We start from the raw sequence: 18,299 nt of genomic DNA, 5'->3' as shown, positions 1-18,299 counted from the left end.
CACGGCTGGGAATGTTTTTAAGAGTCGCTTCGAGTTCATCATAAAACCTGTCGTTTATTTCCTGGGGGGAGCTAAGTGTTGGAGCGTACACACTCACTAGGTGGACAGGTCCCATGGATGTATTGAGGCAGAGATCCAGGATTCTCTCAGAGCCACCTGTGGGTGGTACCACTGCTCCCAGGAGTGTGTTCCTGACAGCGAACCCTACTCCGTATTCCCTGGTTTCCTCAGGGGGCTTCCCCCGTCAAAAAAAGGTATAGTCCTTTTCCTTGAGTGAGCCAGATCCATGGAGTCGTGTTTCCTGGAGGGTCGAGATGTCAATTCTGAGCTTCAGGAGTTCGTTGTTTATAACTGCAGTTTTACGGACATCACTAATTTCTTGTAGGTTGTCACTGAGCCCGGGTGTCATAGTCCTGACATTCCAGCACCCCAGGCGTAGTGCTGGAATCTTCTGTAATTTCCTTGTGCTGCTTGGTGCGTAAATTTACAGCCCACTTGTTAGGATAGATCCCTGAGCTCCAAGCACCCAATGAAGCAGGCAAGCTGTGGCCGGAAAGCACCTTATTGGCTGGGGGCTGCCCAGCTTGAAGCGGGCGGTAGCTGTCCAATGAGACCGAACATCTCTCCCACCGTCGGAGGTAGCCCCTGGCACCCATACTCTACGCTAATAAGAAAGGGCTTATAACCGGTAAATGCTAACCTCCCGTGTTGTGTCTCCACTGGTTAGCTGAAGTTTCCTCTCCAGTGCACAAGAAGCCTGGGCAAGTTTTTTGGAAGCCTTGAGTTTCCCAGGCATCAGGGCTCCTCTCTCGGCCTTCCTGTTGTCATCCAAAGGAACGGTGAATCGATACATTTGGCATCAGGTTGGCTGCAGGAGTTACCAGAACAATGCTTTTTTGAAGCATGAGTCTGCCTCACGGAGACCGAGCCGGGTTTTCTCTCGGGGTTTGCTCCCTTAGCCTTTTCGTTCCAGACGATACCCACAAGGCAGCGGGGGTGCTATTTCACCCATAGCTGGGACAGTGGTTAGCGGGCACCAGGACATCCACGCGCCGGTGGGCCTGTACATCACGCCTAGGGGCCCACTGTTGCTCCCCCGGTCGATCCCCTCCAATTTGGCCTGGAGCTGTGAGGCACCCAGTTACCATGTGTGGCCACGAAGAGGCATGCAGACGTCTTGACGGTGGAGAGGCTATGTACCGGGTGAGGAGACTTACGCACTCGGCTCCTTTTTTCGCCCCCAGAAACAGGGGGCTAGCCGGCGGCAGTAGCTGAAAGCAGAAGGTAGCAAGCAGGAAGAAGCATGCAACATGCACTAACTACGAGCACTACTACTCCAACACCACTGCATTTCGCATCACAGCGCCCTGTGTGCAAGCACACATACACTAGAAACAATATTCACCCCATAAAAATAGCCACCTTACAGTGCCTTTTCTTGTCAACAACTTTTCACTTTAAACACATTTTTCTTTCTTTTTTTTACTTTTTGTGCATAAACATTAACTTAAAGGTCCTAGGTGTTCAGCAACTTGCAATACTAAAGCAACTCCTTAGCAACTCTCAATCAACCGCTTAGGTCTAGTGACGCAGCAGCCTGTGATGCAGACGCTGCTGTCAGACCACTGTTAGTTAACTCTTAAGATTCAGTTGTGTCCTGCTGAACGATCTCCTGAGCTGCAGTGTCTTTTCCAGTCGGCTGTAGTAGAACATCTGTGCGATTCCTCCCAAGAGATGTTCCATTCTCCATTTGGACCCTGAAGGAGCGTGGAGCAACTTCCTCCTCCACTTGTCCCTCTTGTCTCCATGTGCCTGTAGAGATGTCCCTGAGACACACCGTATCGCCAAGCTTCACCATTGGCAGGTGTTACTATTTTGCTTTTTGTTCCTCCTTTACTTTTCTGACTTAGTGTGCTCTTTTGGGCATCAGCAAGTCCTCATTCACTGGTAGGTTGGAGCAAATGTGTTGACCCATCAGCAATTGGGCTGTTGACAGGCAATTCTGTAGAGGCGCACTTCTGTAGATCAGTAAACTTTTCTGGAAGTCATCTCTGTCCTGTGCTTTTTTCATCATGTTTTTTACTATTTTCACAGAACTTTCTGCCAAGCCGTCGGACTTTGAATAGGTTGGACTCGACGTAGAGTGTTGAAACCCCCATTCTTTGGCAAAGGCCTCAAACTCAGAGCTGGCAAATTGGGGTCTGTTGTCCGAAAACAGTTCACATGGGACACCATGTCTGACTATGACAGTCTTGAGGTAGCTGATGACTGCCTAGCTTGATGTAGACTGCAGCGCTTCGACTTCTGTATAGTTAGAAAAGTAGTCGGTGACCACTATGTAACTCTTTCCATCACAGTCAAATAGATCAGTCCCAACCTTTTAGTAAGGTCTGTGGGGCACCGGATGAGTCATCACAGCTCAGTTTGTTGTTTTGGCCTGCGTGTGCGACAAAGTTCACATGACGCTGTTGTCTGGCTGATGTCTTGATTGATTTTCAGCCAGTAAATTACTTCTCTGGCTCGGCGTTTATGTTTGACTTGTCCACAGTGACCTTCATGTATCGTTTGGAGCATTTGTTGACGTAGGGAGGATGGAATAACGAATGTGCTCCCCTTCATCACGATGTCATCCACCACAGAGAGCTCTACTCTGCAGTTCCAGTAGTCTTGTACTTTTGTGGGACTATACTTTTCATTTTATGGCCATCCTTTCTGTATTATGCTCTTGAGTTCTGTCGTTGTTTCATCTGCATTTGTCTCCCTCTGTATTTCTTCTGTTCTTGCCAGCTGCTCCTGGCAGAGACGTCACGATCATGTCCACATATGCCTGTATTTGCACTTTTCTCACTGTCTGTACGTTCCTCCTTATCCACTGCTCTAGAAAAGGTGTCGGCGGTGTACATGTATTTCCCTAGGTGTGTATATCATGTGCACGTTGTATTTTTGCAGCCTGATTAGCATGCACTGTATCCATACAAGACAGTCGTTCAGAGGTTTGGACATGATGGACACCAGAGGTTTATCATCAGTTTCAACTTAAAAAACTTGACCATAAACGTATTGGTGGAAACGCTCACATACATACAAGCTCGCTAACAGCTCCTTTTCAATTTGAGCGTAGCTGGATTCTGCACTTGTCAAGGCTCGAGATGTGTAGGCGACAGAAAGCCACTGCTCATCATGTTGCTGCAACAGCACTGCTCCCAGGCCGAATTGTGACACATCTGCTGAGATCCTTGTACTTCTCTCTGGGTCATAGAATTTTAACACGGGTTCTTGTGTCAGAATCTCTTACAGTTTCACAAAGTATTGTGTCACGGGCAGGAATGGAGCAGGGTGACCAAATACTGCTTGGACCAGGGTTTATTGAGGGAAAAGTGTGTTGGAGGAGAGGATGAGGGGAACAAACATGCAGTAACAGGCAGAAACAAACAGGGAGGCAAACTAATAGCTAACGGACCGATACGGGGACTGACTGACCGACAGGACTGGCTAACAGAAACGGAATTTACAGAGGTAGAGAAGCCGAAAGACGAACAGACAAACTGACAGAACAAACTCCCAGACTAACAGAGACAGAGAACAATCCGACAGGGGATTGACACACACAAGACTTAAATAAACGATGGGTAACGAGAGGCAGGTGATGTTGATTACACTGATTTGGGTAGGAGGGGAGAGGCGATTGCACAGAGACGCAAATGAAAACTATGACAATATCAACACATGAGGGAACGACTGGAGATGAGTTGTGGCACATTGTTCCTGTTCATGGGACCAGTTCCATTCATTTTTTTGTTCAAGAAGACTCCTGAGAGGTGCTGACTGTGCTGCCAGTTGTGGGACAGACTTGGCAAGAACCCTAACCCTAGAAGTCGTCTGACTTCATCTTTGTTTTTTGGTCTTTCTATGTTGTTGATTGCTGACGTTTTTCTTGGGTCTGGCTTCACTCCCACTTCACTGATGTCTTCCACAAAGGTAAGTGATTTCACTCCGAACTCACATTTGTTTTTGTTAAGCTTCAAATTCACAGTTGGAATAATTGGATGAAGCACTGGTCATAATTTACAAGTTGGATCACCTTGGTCCAGCATAGTTCTCTAAAGACAGAGGTCTGTCTTGAGGGAACTCCTTATCTCTCAATCCTGTGTGGTCTTTACTCCTTTCCTTTTTCAGTCATGAGCAGAACTCTCTTATACCAGTAAAAAGCTCTCTGTTTAGCACAGAAGAACTTCTTTCACTTTTATTTAACCCTGTAGCTTTTATCCATAGATTGTTGTTGATCGGGACTGTTTTTTCTTGTTAAGTGTTATAGAAAAGACATACACGTTGAAGTAGTTGCATATAAAGTATTCCATATTTACCGTATTGGCCCGAATATAAGATGATGTTTTTTTGCATTGAAAAAAAGACTGAAAAAGTGGGGGTCGTTTTACATTCGGGGTCTAGACATTATATACATTCACTTGTGCACAGCGGTAAGTTAAAGGTTGCTGGTATTGACTATGTTGTTGTGATCATGTGCGTCTTTGACACAAAGTGAGTATATACATTTCATTGTTACTAATGTCCACTGTTGTGCCGTTTGTCCGATCGTAGTTTGCTTCGTGTGTGCGCCGTTTGATTGACAGCTCTGGCGCACTCCTTTAAGTTTGCCTTGCATCGTACGAGTAGCCGTTATGCAGCAGCATGGCGACTAACGGTTACCAGCAAATGTATTTTGTTGTCTTGATCGATGACTTATGTTTGGTGTGTTGCCGAGAGTATTTCATTTATGGTTATTTAGTATAGCGGAACCGTTACGCGCAGTTAGTTATGTAATGTGTGCCGTCTGCTAGTGTTGTGTGACGTCAGAAGTTGAGCGTTGACTTACGTGCTGTATTTCTGTCTGTTGCAGAACCACACAGACACACACATACACACGTGCACACACACACACACACACACACACAGACACACACACACACACACACACACACACACACACGCACACACACACACCACAACCCTTCGCACACTTCATACAATAATCACACACACAAGAATCACATTCACACACCCAAAGACTTACCCATGTACACTACACACACCTGCTCTCACATCCTTACAACCAAACGTGTGCCTATATCAGTTGGCAACCCAAAATTTTCAAAGGATCATATTGACCCCCCCCCCAAAAAAACATACCTATCTGGAGACGCAAAAATCTAAAAGCTTTTTATAAGGCAACATAGACTGTCAATACTTGAGCTGTATGCCCACTATTAAAATAATTAAGTAGACTACAAATACAAAGCAACAAAGTGACGCAAAACGTCACCCCTGATAGCCAGCGGACTTTGTTGTGCAGCAGGAGATCGGCATATTCGCTGTCAACTTCATATAGCAATTCACGGAACTGACGGTGGTTTAATGCTTTTGCGATTATTCTGTTCACAATATGGATGACAAGGTTCATTACCTCCATACACTCCGGTGGGAATGTTTACGCACACAGTGCCTCTTGGTGCAATATGCGATGGAATGCAAGCGAATTTTGATCCAATGCTGTCTGTCGTAAAGTCACAAACTTTTGCAACCCTCTCATACTCCGTGCGGCGTTTGTAGCGACTGAAATCAGCTGGCCAGTGTGTATCTCTGTCATTTAAAGGCAGAGGCTCGCAGATGTCCTCCCTCCGTGTTTGGCCTTTTAGTTTTATCAGTTTCTTCTTGCGGCCCATTAGAGTTCATGTACCTGCATAGCAGAGCTGTCTGTTCGATATCGGTCACATCACATGACTCACCCATCACAGGCAATTGAGAAAGCTTCGGCTCCAGCTTTCTCAATTGATGTCCTTGACTTGCTGATTGGTGATATTGTTTGCCATTCAAATTACCATTTCCTTCACTGTTTTTGCGAGAGGCATGTCTTTAATTTTCGGAATGATCTCGGTTTTGTTATTGAAGTCCGAAAATAGGCACTCTGATATTTTCACGAATGAATCCTTCATGTACTCGCCATCAGTGAATGGTTTTCTGAGTTTTATTATCTCCCGGGCTGCAACAAAACTTGCAGCAGTAGTAGAGTTTGGAGACTTCTTGAAACTGTTTTTTCGTTCCTCAAATTGCACCTTTCCTCTCAGTTCCAACTGGGTGATCGGCAGCAAATTTAGCATGCTTTAGCTGAAAATGTCGCTCCAAATTGCTCTTCTTGTTACATTTGACAACTTCTCACTGAAATCAAACATTCAGGCAATCCTTCAGCATTGACAATGAAAGCAAATAGTTGAGTCCATTCTTTCTTAAACCCTCTGTTCTCATCAGCAAACTTTCTCTTTTTGCCTTTTGAATCCATGGCCCGTCACTCACACACCTGTTTACAACTCGCCTGTGCTGTGCCGCTCGCTATGACGCAATTTTGCGCTATTCTGAAAGTCGGTATTTTTAATATACAGTGGAGCCTCGGTTTTCGAACGTCCCGGTTCTCGAACAAATCGGTATTCGAACCAAAAATTCGAGATTTTTTTGTTTCGGATGTCGAACGAAATTCGGTTGTCGAACCTCGCAAGATGAGCCGAGAGGACCCGCATGCCAACTGACTCCGTTCGTTATTACGTTCTCGTTACTCTGATGATTGCATCAACTCTAATCATGCCTCCAAAGGAAGCAAGTGGGAGCAGTAAAGCCATCCCAAAACACAAACACGCTCCTAAAGCAATGCGACAGTGAGCGCCCGGCGCGCTGGGGTTGGGCGATCGGACCAAATTAAGCTCGACACGCCCTGACATCCACTAAAATTTTGGAAAGTCTATTAGGACTTTAAAAATATTTTCTAGATTTTAGCGACCGCTCTGTCACAATAATGCGACCAGCGTGGTGCAGTTGCGCGTTCGGCGGCGCGCTACGGTTGCGCGTTCGGCGGTGCGCTGCAGTTCCGCGATCGGACAAAATTAAGCTCCCTGCGCACTGATTGTTAGAGATTTGTTCACTCAAACAATATCTTGCAAGAACCACACGGGAGACAAGTAAGTCCTTTTTGACACCTGCAGGTGGAGAGTTCACTCACTCCAGAATGAAGTCTGAACCCTTGTTCCTGCGAGGGGATATTTATTAAGAGAAACAGAGTGGGGGTTGAGAGTGGGCAAATGGCCGAAGCCCCTGGCTGATCAAAGCACAGAGTGGGGGACAGAGTAGACAAATGGTCGAAGCCCCTGACTGATCAAAGCACAGCAGGGGGTCCTTCACGATGTTGTGTGAACAAAACACTTTGGTTGCTTCCTCTGCAGCTAGTCAATCAGTTCAAAAGATCTTAGCACTTTGTTCTACTATTTTTGTTAAGACAGGACAAGCGAGTTTAATTATTACAGGTTACATTCCAACATAATCATAGGATCAAACTAACCAGAAAACCCTAACACTGATGTCCACTTTAATTTTGGAAAGTACATCAGGACTTTAAAAATATTTTCTAAAGTTCAGCGACGGCTCTGTCACAATAATGCGACCAGCGCGGTGCAGTTGCGCGGTCGGCGACATGCTACGGTTGCGCGTTCGTTGGTGAGCTGCAGTTGCGCGATCGGACAAAAATGCGCAAATGAAAAAATGCTTAAAGAAGGCGTTTTTATTTTGCTTGGACGGATGAGTCTTTTCCAATTATTTGTAATGGGAAAACATGATTCGGAATTCGAACGATTCACTTCTTGAACAGCCTTCTCAAAGTCAAAGTCAAAGTCAGCTTTATTGTCAATTTCTCCACATGCCAAAGACACACAAAGAAACCGAAATTTCGTTCCCCCCTATCCCACGGTGACAAGACATGGCTCACAACAGACAAACAGTAAACAAGTATAACAAAAGCGTGCTGAATAAATAATGAATAAATAACACAACAATAAATAAATAAATAATTAATTAAGAGGAGCGTAAAAACGCGTACAGCAGACATTCCCGAAAATAGCGCAACAGTGCCGCACGCTACGCAGAAGGGGGTAGCGAGTTCAGGGCCCTAACAGCCTGGAGAAAGAAGCTGTTGGCGAGTCTGGTGGTGCGGGAGCGCAGGCTCCTGTACCTCTTCCCAGAGGGCAGAAGGTCAAACAAGGAGTGTCTGGAACAGATTGTGGTTGAAAACCGAGGCTCCACTATATTTACAAATACGTACATATTCTACAGCATAAGAATGTTTGTCTCATGAGTACCATCTACAAACCATATTTAAAACAACAAAACCAAAAAAAACCCCATCTTTTTCCATTTTCACACATTTTTGCAAGAGCTCCAGGGAGTCGCTAGGGGTGTGCTAAAGAGCCGCATGCGGCTCTGGAGCCGCGGGTTGCCGACCCCTGGCCTATACCCGTTTGCCAGTTTGCCTGTATGAGCCACAGTGCCTGTTACTTTTTTGTCAATAATTCAGTAAAATAATCAAAACTGAACCACGTCTTCCCTCCTGTGTTCTGACCGACACCCGGGGGTGAAAAGAGCATAAACATCAGAGCCAACCACCTATACAGTCCTCAGGCTCCCCAACAATAGCGGTAGCAGTTTGCATTATTTTATTGCAATGTTTTTCCATTTTCAGATTTGTTTCAACAACTACAGTTACAGTTAGACTTCACTGTGATGGTTAATGCAGTTATTGCAATTTTGTTGTTTTTATCACAGTAGATTGGTTTATTTACATTTAAAGAACCAGAAGCCATTAATTTACAAATGTGATTGCACTTTAGTTTACATATTTAAATGTTCGGATATTAAGATGTGATAGACAGTTTTTGCCAGATTTGAATGAGGCAAAATAACATGCTTTTTCTTTCGAATATATTGTTATAATCGTTTGTTTCAGATGTAATCATTTTCTGTATAAAAATTAAATTTGGTGTTCAAAAATTATTTTTTCAAACTTGAGTCTTGAAAAAGAGGGGGTCGTCTTATAATCAGGGTCGTCTTATATTTAGGCCAATAAGGTACTCGATGTTTGTTTAAGTAACTCCATACAAGTTATCTCACATTTACTTAATATCTGTTGAAATGTTTGCACAAAAGGTATCCAATTATTTACTCTGTATTATTGTGTGAAACTTAGCAAGAAAGTCTAGTTGCATTGTGTTAGAGTGGTGCTCACAAACTTATTTTTGCAAGAACCACATAGGAGACAGTATGCCCTTTTTAAGCACTTACAAGTGTAGAGTCATTCGTCCTTGTGCATACAGCGATGATCAAATGAGGTCTGACTCAGGCCTCTTGCAAGAGCATTTTTATTGAGAGAAACAGGGTTGGGGTGAGAGTAGGGATAGAGTGGACAGGATGGGGTTGAAGCCCCTGGCCTGCTAGTCAAAGCATAGCAGGGGGTATTTTACGATGTGTAAACTTTGATTGCGTCCTCTGCAGCTGGTCAATCAGTTCAAAGGATCTTAGCACTTTGTTCTACTACTTTTGTTAAGACAGGACAAGCTAGGTTAATTATTACAGGTTACATTCCAACGTATGCATAGGATCAAACTAATCTATCAACCCTAACATATCCCTCCTGTTTATCATATGATTGTGTCACCCCGATTAACAAACATAAGCAAGAAAATATAATGAAGATAGAAAAACAAAAACACAGAAACAGTACATCAACGTATTCATCACTTGCGGGGCATTTCCGACGGTGAGATTATCAAGTTACTGTGAAAAACGTTCAGCTAATCGGCATTATCGCAATCTTTTGTCCGCAGCGCATTAAAATCATCACATTCAACATGCCTGAGATGTTGCATTCGCACTAGCTACGGTAGAAGACACAGATCTTGATACAGCTGACTTCAAACATGAGATAACACAGGTCGTAAACAAGCACAACAATACCAGCACAACAAGCATAGGAATCACAAGTGTCAACAGCAGTTGCCACCAGGCCCCGGAGAATAGTCACGAAAAGAAATCCCATTCATGTGGGACTTTGTCTTTTGACATGGCCTGCTGTAAGTTCTTCAGTGAGTTCACGGCGTCGTTGATATGAGTGTCATTAACTCCTGGAATGTATGTGCAACAGGAAGTCCGAATGATGTGGCACACACCACCTTACTCTGCAGTCATCAAGTCCAGAACCATCTTGTTTTGCAAGACCATTATCCAATAGCCTGAATCTCTCTGTTTTGTCCATCCTTGACTTGCCGTGAGAGATTCACAAAGGATTGAAAATGATAGTTCAATGTCTCGATGAAGAGTGATTGTTTTCCAACTCCGATCCAAGGAAAAAGGCGCATGAACGACTTTGTCTCCGGCGGACCACACTTTGTGGCTGTCAGGGACATTCGCACCCCAGACGGGGTAATGTGGTTCAAAGGCTGCAACAGCCCTGTGTCGACGTTCAGAAGAGTTGTGTGCTGTCATCAGCTAATGATGTATCCTGTAGGTGTGGTCGGTCCCCCACACTGGTGCACACACCCGTGTCCAGTTGGCGGGCAGCATCGGACAACTCATGTGACCACAAAGCCACGAGCCATTCTGAATGAAGTAGGTCCCGTCCGATGGTTCAGCCATGTTGGTAGGAGAGCCCTTACGCCTTGAAATGACTCTCCCATCCTGGCACTCAGCGGTGATGTCCAAAGCTCCCATCCAGTTTCCTCCTGGAGAGCAGTCGTTAATGCATTCGTGGGTTTCATTTTCTTGGATGAAACACCTGTAGTCCATTCCAGGTAGCCTTTTGTTTCGGCCACTTATGGCATCTGTCGTCCTTCAACAGTCACATTGAGATTAATCCAAAAGAGTTCCATCACAGGTTATTTTCTGTGAGTCCAGGGCGGTAGGGGTAGGGTCACTGACTGTGACAGCACGGAATTGAAATCCAACTCCTCCCACAGAGGTCATGCATTTCGCTTCGGTGACAGTCATTGTTCTGGCCTCCAGGTGAACTTGCGTGGAGGGAGGGGGGTAGTTTGGAACACACAGCAACCCTCCTGTGTGTGGGATCGCACAGTGAACGTCACACACTGGTACCAAGTGTTGGTTTCGCATGGGTTTCTGGGGTCCCATGACCAGTCGTCAAAGTTCTCATCATGTGACCATCATTTTCCTCGGTCAACATTGTCACTTGGTCTATTCAGACGAGCCCATAGACCAGACATGGGCAAACTACAGCCCGCGGGCAACATCTGGCCCACGGGGCCGTTTAATCCAGCCCGCCAAACCTGAATAAATTGTATTATTAATTTTTTGGGGGGGTCATTTTCCCTGCAATTACTATGTTTCCCCAGTAGATGGGGAAGCGCCCACCCGCGCATTTACTCCCGGGAGCCGTGTCAGAAAGCTCGGTGCACACTCACAAGTGCGTGTGCGTACTCAGTAGTACGGACGCGGCGCACTCCGCGCTCTATCTCATCTATCAGTGCCGAATTTCGAGCGTAGGCTGTGACGTCAGTATTCTCGTAATTCGCGCGCTGAGCTTTCAGATACAGTTTCACGCTAATGCCACCCACAAACCTTCCCCTGGAATCCTTCCATTAAAATGAGTGGCCCGAAGAAAGGTGGACACTGAGTGCCGAATGTTAAAAAAGAGTGGACAATTTGGCTCGACCTACGTGCGTGAGAAGACGTTCAGCCACATGAACGTCAACAAAGCCCGTCACAGATCTAGGTTAACGGACCGACACCTCGGCTCTACCCTAAGAATTACCACAACAAATTTTACTCCAAACTATGATGCACTAGCAAAAAAGCGAAACCAACTATTGATTTCTTTATTACTTTATTTAGATGTATTCTTTCACTGATTCTTCAAGATGATGTATTTGGTCAGAATGTTTGCCGTTGGATGTGATTTCGCCTCATTCGATAAACATATTTCATAAATCTGACCTGCAGGCGCTGAAGTGATGGAAAATGTTATTCACCATAACAGTGTCGTATTTAAAATGAATCACTGATAGTAGTTTTTTGGTGAAATATTTTTTTAATGCTGTTAATAAATGCATTTGTTTTCAAAACGTTTTTTTTAATATCCATGCTTTAGTATCTACTAAAAGTAAAAACCTTTTATGCAATGACTTTTACATGTCATTTATATTACTTCACACAAACACTACATCCATCTGCTCCTGGTTCAGCCCCCCGGTCAAAATTTAGAACCCAATTTGGCCCGCAAGTCAAAAGGTTTGCCCACCCCTGCCATAGACCATAGCACGCTCCAACCACAACGCAGCAGAGAATCCACCTGGGATGTGGAGCCCCGTTGCTACTAGGATGGCAGAGACATTGAAGTCAGGCTACCCCCCACTCCGAAAATGGGGCACAGCACTCTCTGTAACGTCCAGTGGTTGAGGTGAAACTTTGCTGGGCCTTCCAGCAATGTTCAGCGCAGTGGGGGTAGTCAGCAAGACTTGGAATGGCCCCTCCCACCATGGCTGGCCCAGTTTGTCCTTTTTGACGACCTTTATGCCGTCGCAGTCTCCTGGCTTGGAGCGGTTGTTGACCTGTGGGGAAGAAAGATCAGGCGGCAGTAAATTTGCATTTGACACATCTTTCAGTTTGAGTGCTCTGATCATGCTATCTGCCAAGGACTGTTCTTCGTCTGTTCTTTGCACCTCTTGTAGTCAATTTTATTGCCCTTTTGAACTTGGTAGATAGGAGTGTTTGCGATAAGAGTTTGAGCGCTTCCTAATGATTCCTCCTAACCAAAGACCATTTATGACAGGGGCTATCCCAATTATTGCCTCCTGTTTTAAAGGAGATTCTCTGATCTTGGTTGAATTTGTACTGGGGTAATGGACATTAAAAGTCCTACATCAGATGGGCCCTTTGTCCACAGTTTTTCAGGAAGCCCAGCCAATTCCCCCTCCTCCTTTTCATTCAAACAAGTGTTGATTAGCCAGGGAAGCGCATAAGCACGTGCCCTTAACAGCTACACCGCTTCCTCATAGCTTATTTCGTCACTTTTCAATAATCTTCCGATTGCTTCAAGCAAAAGTTTGAAAGGCTTGAGAAAATTGTAACTTAATGGTATGACGCCAAATGTATTAGAGAATCCATATGTCGTAAAGTGTTGTATTATTATTATCTTTCACTATCTGTCCTACTCCCTCCTTCCTTCTGAGACTTGGCAACGCTCATGCCAAACTTTTTGGGAAAATGTGTTCTTTACTACATATGATTCTATCATCATTTAATTTGACTTTCTTTCCAAAACGCTTCTCAATTTCCCAGTTCACACATCTTCTGCATGTGTTACTGGTTCTCCAGTTTTTTTTCTAGTTAATTATCAATCCAAAAGCAACTTTTTTTTTTCTCTTAGCATTCAACTTACTCAAAATCACTCTTTCTTCAAAGTCACAATACTAATTTTCCACAGTAGTCTCCAACAACTTCAACCATTCAGCCTGTATTTTCCTTTCATTCGGGCAATCATTCATCAATGCTCATTTGCATCTCACACACAGTCTCCAAAAAGGAGTCTTTCTATCACAATTTATCCAAGCTCTCCACACAACATTCATATACCATTTTCAACTCAAGGTTCCGGATAGAACAATCCACCAATCCCAAAAAAACTCAACACAAAAACAACTGCTGGCAAATTAATCAGAATTTTTCTTTGTTTTTTAATTTAAAGAACTCAATCTCTCAGATTTAGCTCACATATAGAAGTTTGTATAATCTTATAACACAACCAATAAGTTATTCCTATTAAATGTAGCATTGCGATGTCTTAAATTCACAATTTTGCTTCTTCCAATTCCTGAAAGCATGTTCTGTCGTTTCTTTTTTAGAATTTCTCATGAGGGCTTGACACTAACATGCACTAGTGTGGATCAGTTTCTGCTTGCAAACAGATTTCTCTCTTTTCCTCTCATTTTTATTTTCCAAAATCGTTTCTGTTCTGCGGTGCAAATTGTATAGACCACAGTCTAGCTAATTTCTTTACACTAAAAGTTTAGCCAATTTTCATCTTTTTAACACATACGCACACACATGCACAGGTAAGTCCCAGCACCAATAATTCGTCACAGGCTAGCCATTTCCTGTAGTCGATCATGAGCTGGTCCCGCCCACGCACACGAGGACAGCACATTCTAATTTTTATTTAATTTGCATTTCTTTACCACTTGATTTGCAAATTTTAACTTTAGTGTGCACACAATTTGATCTCTGGTCATTTGTCATTGGGCATACAAACAGCATTGTCATACTTCTTGTATGGACAGGAGCTCTAATAATCTACAAGAATTTCTAATAATCTGACAATGTTTTGGTGTATGGACATCTATTATTTCTTTCTCTGTATGAACATGAGCAGTCAAAGGGTAGGAAGCTTGTCATGCTGAAAATTTGACTTTTTCTCTGCCTCCTCCTCCACCCTTTGATTGGTTTTGTTTTACATGACGACACACTCTTGCCAAGTGTCCCCGTTTCCCACAGTTCCAACAGTCCAAATTTGATGTGGAGTTTGAATTGAATGGCAGCCTGCGGCCTTGTTGGCCTCTACCTCTTCCTCTGCCCCTTGGGGAACTTTGGAAGAAGACTGTTGTATCTTCATTTAGATCATTATCATCATCATCTAGAAATATATCATAACTTTTACCTTTCTCAATCACTTTGTCGGCGTCTCTGGCCCACTGCATGGTTGTTGTAACACAAGCAGTGTCCGCTTCCACCAAGTGTTTCCTCACCCAGTTGCCTAATTCAGGAGGGAAACCAGTGAGGATCGCGTTTTTAAGATGTTGCTGATAAGCACTCTCAGCTGCATCATTGAATGGGATGCCACTGTGCAACCTGAATTGTTTTTCAAATCTTAATTGAATGGCGACCTCATCACTTTTTAGCTTTCTATTTTTTGTCTTTTGAATTTGTTCTCTTCTCTCTTGTGTCGCTTTCAACCACACTCTAGCACAATTCAATTCTCTCTCTTTTCTTTCCTTTTTCAGTCCCTTTGTCTTCCTACCCACACTCTCCTCCAAAACTTCAACCACTATCTTCCACATTTCAACTTTCAACTTCCCTTCGACTCCATACTTTTTCTTCCACTTCGGCATGTATCGCATACAATTAAGAAATCGACTCGCCATGTACTTCTCCTCTCGAGCTAGAGATTTACCCTTTTTATTTCCCATCTTAATTTGGTATTTTAGGTTTATAAAATGTTTTCAAAATGTTTCTTTCTTTGAGGATCCTCAAGGCAGGTTTAAATTGACCTTTCAACAAATTCTCTTTGTAGTCATTTTATCCTACCAGTCACACTCTCAACCACACAAGTTTCTTATCCCTGCCTACGCGAGGTCCTCTTTTCTTTTTAAATAAAAAAAGAGCTGCTTTATCCAGAGGGGCGACTCTACAAGACCCCCTCCTTCCCTGGGAACTAAAGACAACAGTCCTGTTACCCAGCCCTGCCAACGTGAAGTAGTACTATTTAGAACAGTGGTTGTCAAATGGGGGTACACGGAGGTATTCTAGGGGGTACATGATGTTAGGGTTGATAGATTAGTTTGATCCTATGCCTATGTTGGAATGTAACCTGTAATAATTAAACTCGCTTGTCCTGTCCTAACAAAAGTAGTTGAACAAAGTGCTAAGATCTTTTGAACTGATTGACGAGCTGCAGAGGAAGCAATCAAAGTTGTTTTGTTTACACAACATCGTGAAAGACCCCTGCTGTGCTTTGATCAGCAGACCAGGGGCTTCGGCCCCATCCTGTCAACTCTCACCCCCACTCTCAACCCCCACTCTGTTTCTCTCGATAAAAATGCTCCTACAAGAGGCCTGAGTCAGACTTCATTCGATCATCGCTGTCCACACAGCAACGAATGGACTCTCCACCTGCAGGTGCTTAAAAGGACTTAATTGTTTCCTGTTTGGTTCTTGCAAAATAAGTTGGAGTGAGCACAACTCTAACATTTTGGTGACGTGACCCGGATCCCTCATACCCGCGATCTGGCTGACGGAGGAGGACGTGCTGCATTGTCGACAAGCCAGCGTCCATTTGGAGGACCTGGAAAAGGAAGTCCTGGGAAGAGAATTCTTCGCTGGGCCAGCATCTTAGGTCTGCCTTCGTCTGACAGAGGTGGATTGACGGGATCCGGCAGTGCAACGAACCAGGGGATAAGTAAGTTAAAGCTCTAAAGATACGGCTTTGGTTTGTCCGAGCTATGAAATACGGCTTTGGTTTGTCCGAGCTATGAGATACGGCTTTGGTTTGTCCGAGCTATGAGATACGGCTTTGGTTTGTCCGGGCTATGAGAATACGGCTTTGATTTGTCCGGGCAATGAGAATACGGCTTTGGTTTTTCCAAGCCATGAAACAGTTGGGATTCTAGTCCCAGTGGAAGGAAAAGGCTAAGAAAAAACAGAGCTTCTTTTTCCTAATTGAAGAAGGGCGTAGATTCTTTTTTTTGTCCGTTTTCTAAGCTGTTTGGAAGGGTTTTACACCCATCCTGAATAGGCCTAAAAATACAAAGCGGTTGAGTTTGTGTGGTTGAGAGTGTGACTGGTAGGATAAATTGACTAAAAAGCAGTTCTAGCATTGATCAACGGCAATAACACAGGCTAATAAGTTGTTGAAAGGTCAATTTAAACCTGCATTGAGGATCCTCAAAGAAAAAAAAAAAAAAATCATAATATTTTTGGAAAAAAAATCTGGGTGCATAGTGGCATCCCATTCAATGATGCAGATGAGAGTGCTTATCAGCAACATTTTAAAATTGCGCTCCTCACGCTTTCAACCACACTCTAGCACAGGGGTGTCCAAGTCCAGTCCCCGAGGGCCGCATTCCTCCATGTTTTCCAAGTTTCCCTCGTTAAACACACCTGATTCAATGATCAGGCTCCTGCCCCTGTTCTAGCACAATGCACTTCTCTCTCTTTTCTTTCCTTTCTCAATCCCTTTGGCTTCCTAGCCACACTCTCCTCCAAAAGTTCTACTACAACGTTCCACATTTCAACTTTCAACTTTCCTTGTACTCCATACTTTTTCTTCCACTTCGGCATGTATTGCATACAATTAGAAAATCGACTCGCCATGTACTTATCTCCTTCAAGAGCTAGAGATTTACCGTTCTTATTTCCCATCTTAATTTTAGTAGTTTTAACAATTTTTTTCAAGTTTTTTTTCTTTGAGGATCCTCAATGCAGGTATAAATTGACCTTTCAACAGATTCTCTTTTTAATCAAATTATCCTATCAGTCACACTCTCAACCACACAAGTTTTTTATCCCTGTCTACGCGAAGTCCATCCATCCATCCATCCATCTTCTTCCGCTTATCCGGAGTCGGGTCGCGGGGGCAGCAGCTTTAGGAGGGACTCCCAGACTTCCCTCTCCCCAGCCACTTCATCCAGCTCATCCCGGGGGATCCCAAGGCGTTCCCAGGCCAGCTGAGAGACATAGTCTCTCCAGCGCGTCCTGGGTCGTCCCCGGGGTCTCCTACCGGTGGGACATGCCCGGAACACCTCCCCAGGGAGGCGTCCAGGAGGCATCCTGATAAAATGTCCGAGCCACCTCATCTGGCTCCTCTCAACGTGGAGGAGTAGCGACTCTACTCCGAGTCTCTCCCGGATGACCGAGCTTCTCACCCTATCTCTAAGGGAGAGCCCGGACATGCTGCGGAGAAAACTCATTTCGGCCGCTTGTATCCGAGATCTCGTTCTTTCGGTCACGACCCATAGCTCGTGACCATAGGTGAGGGTAGGAGCGTAAATCGACCGGTAAATTGAGAGCTTTGCCTTTTGGCTCAGCTCTCTCTTCACCACAACGGACCGGTACAGGGTCCGCATTACTGCCGACGCTGCACCGATCCGCCTGTCGATCTCACGCTCCATCCTCCCCTCACTCGTGAACAAGACTCCAAGATACTTGAACTCCTCCACTTGGGGCAGGATCTCATCCCCGATCCGGAGAGGGCATTCCACCCTTTTCCGATCAAGGACCATGAACTCAGATTTGGAGGTGCTGACCCTCATCCCGACCGCTTCACATTCGGCTGCGAACCGTTCCAGCGAGAGCTGGAGATCACGGCCTGAAGAAGCCAACAGCACCACATCATCTGCAAAAAGCAGAGACACGATGCTGAGGTCCCCAAACCGGACCCCCTCAACGCCTCGGCTGCGCCTAGAAATTCTGTCCATAAAAATTATGAACAGAATCGGTGATAAAGGGCAGCCTTGGCGGAGTCCAACCCTCACTGGGAACGAATCCGACTTACTGCCGGAAATGCGGACCAGACTCTGGCATCGGTGATACAGGGACCGAACCGCCCTTATCAGTTGGCTTGGCACCCCGTACTCCCGAAGCACCCTCCACAGAACCTCCCGAGGGACACGGTCGAACGCCTTCTCCAAGTCCACAAAACACAT

This window comes from Syngnathus floridae, chromosome 11, assembly GCF_059516105.1.
Source record: "Syngnathus floridae isolate MCC-2025c chromosome 11, RoL_Sflo_1.0, whole genome shotgun sequence".
NCBI lineage: Eukaryota > Metazoa > Chordata > Actinopteri > Syngnathiformes > Syngnathidae > Syngnathus > Syngnathus floridae.
The sequence above is the reverse complement of the archived record's forward strand: the minus strand, read 5'-3'. Positions refer to the sequence as shown.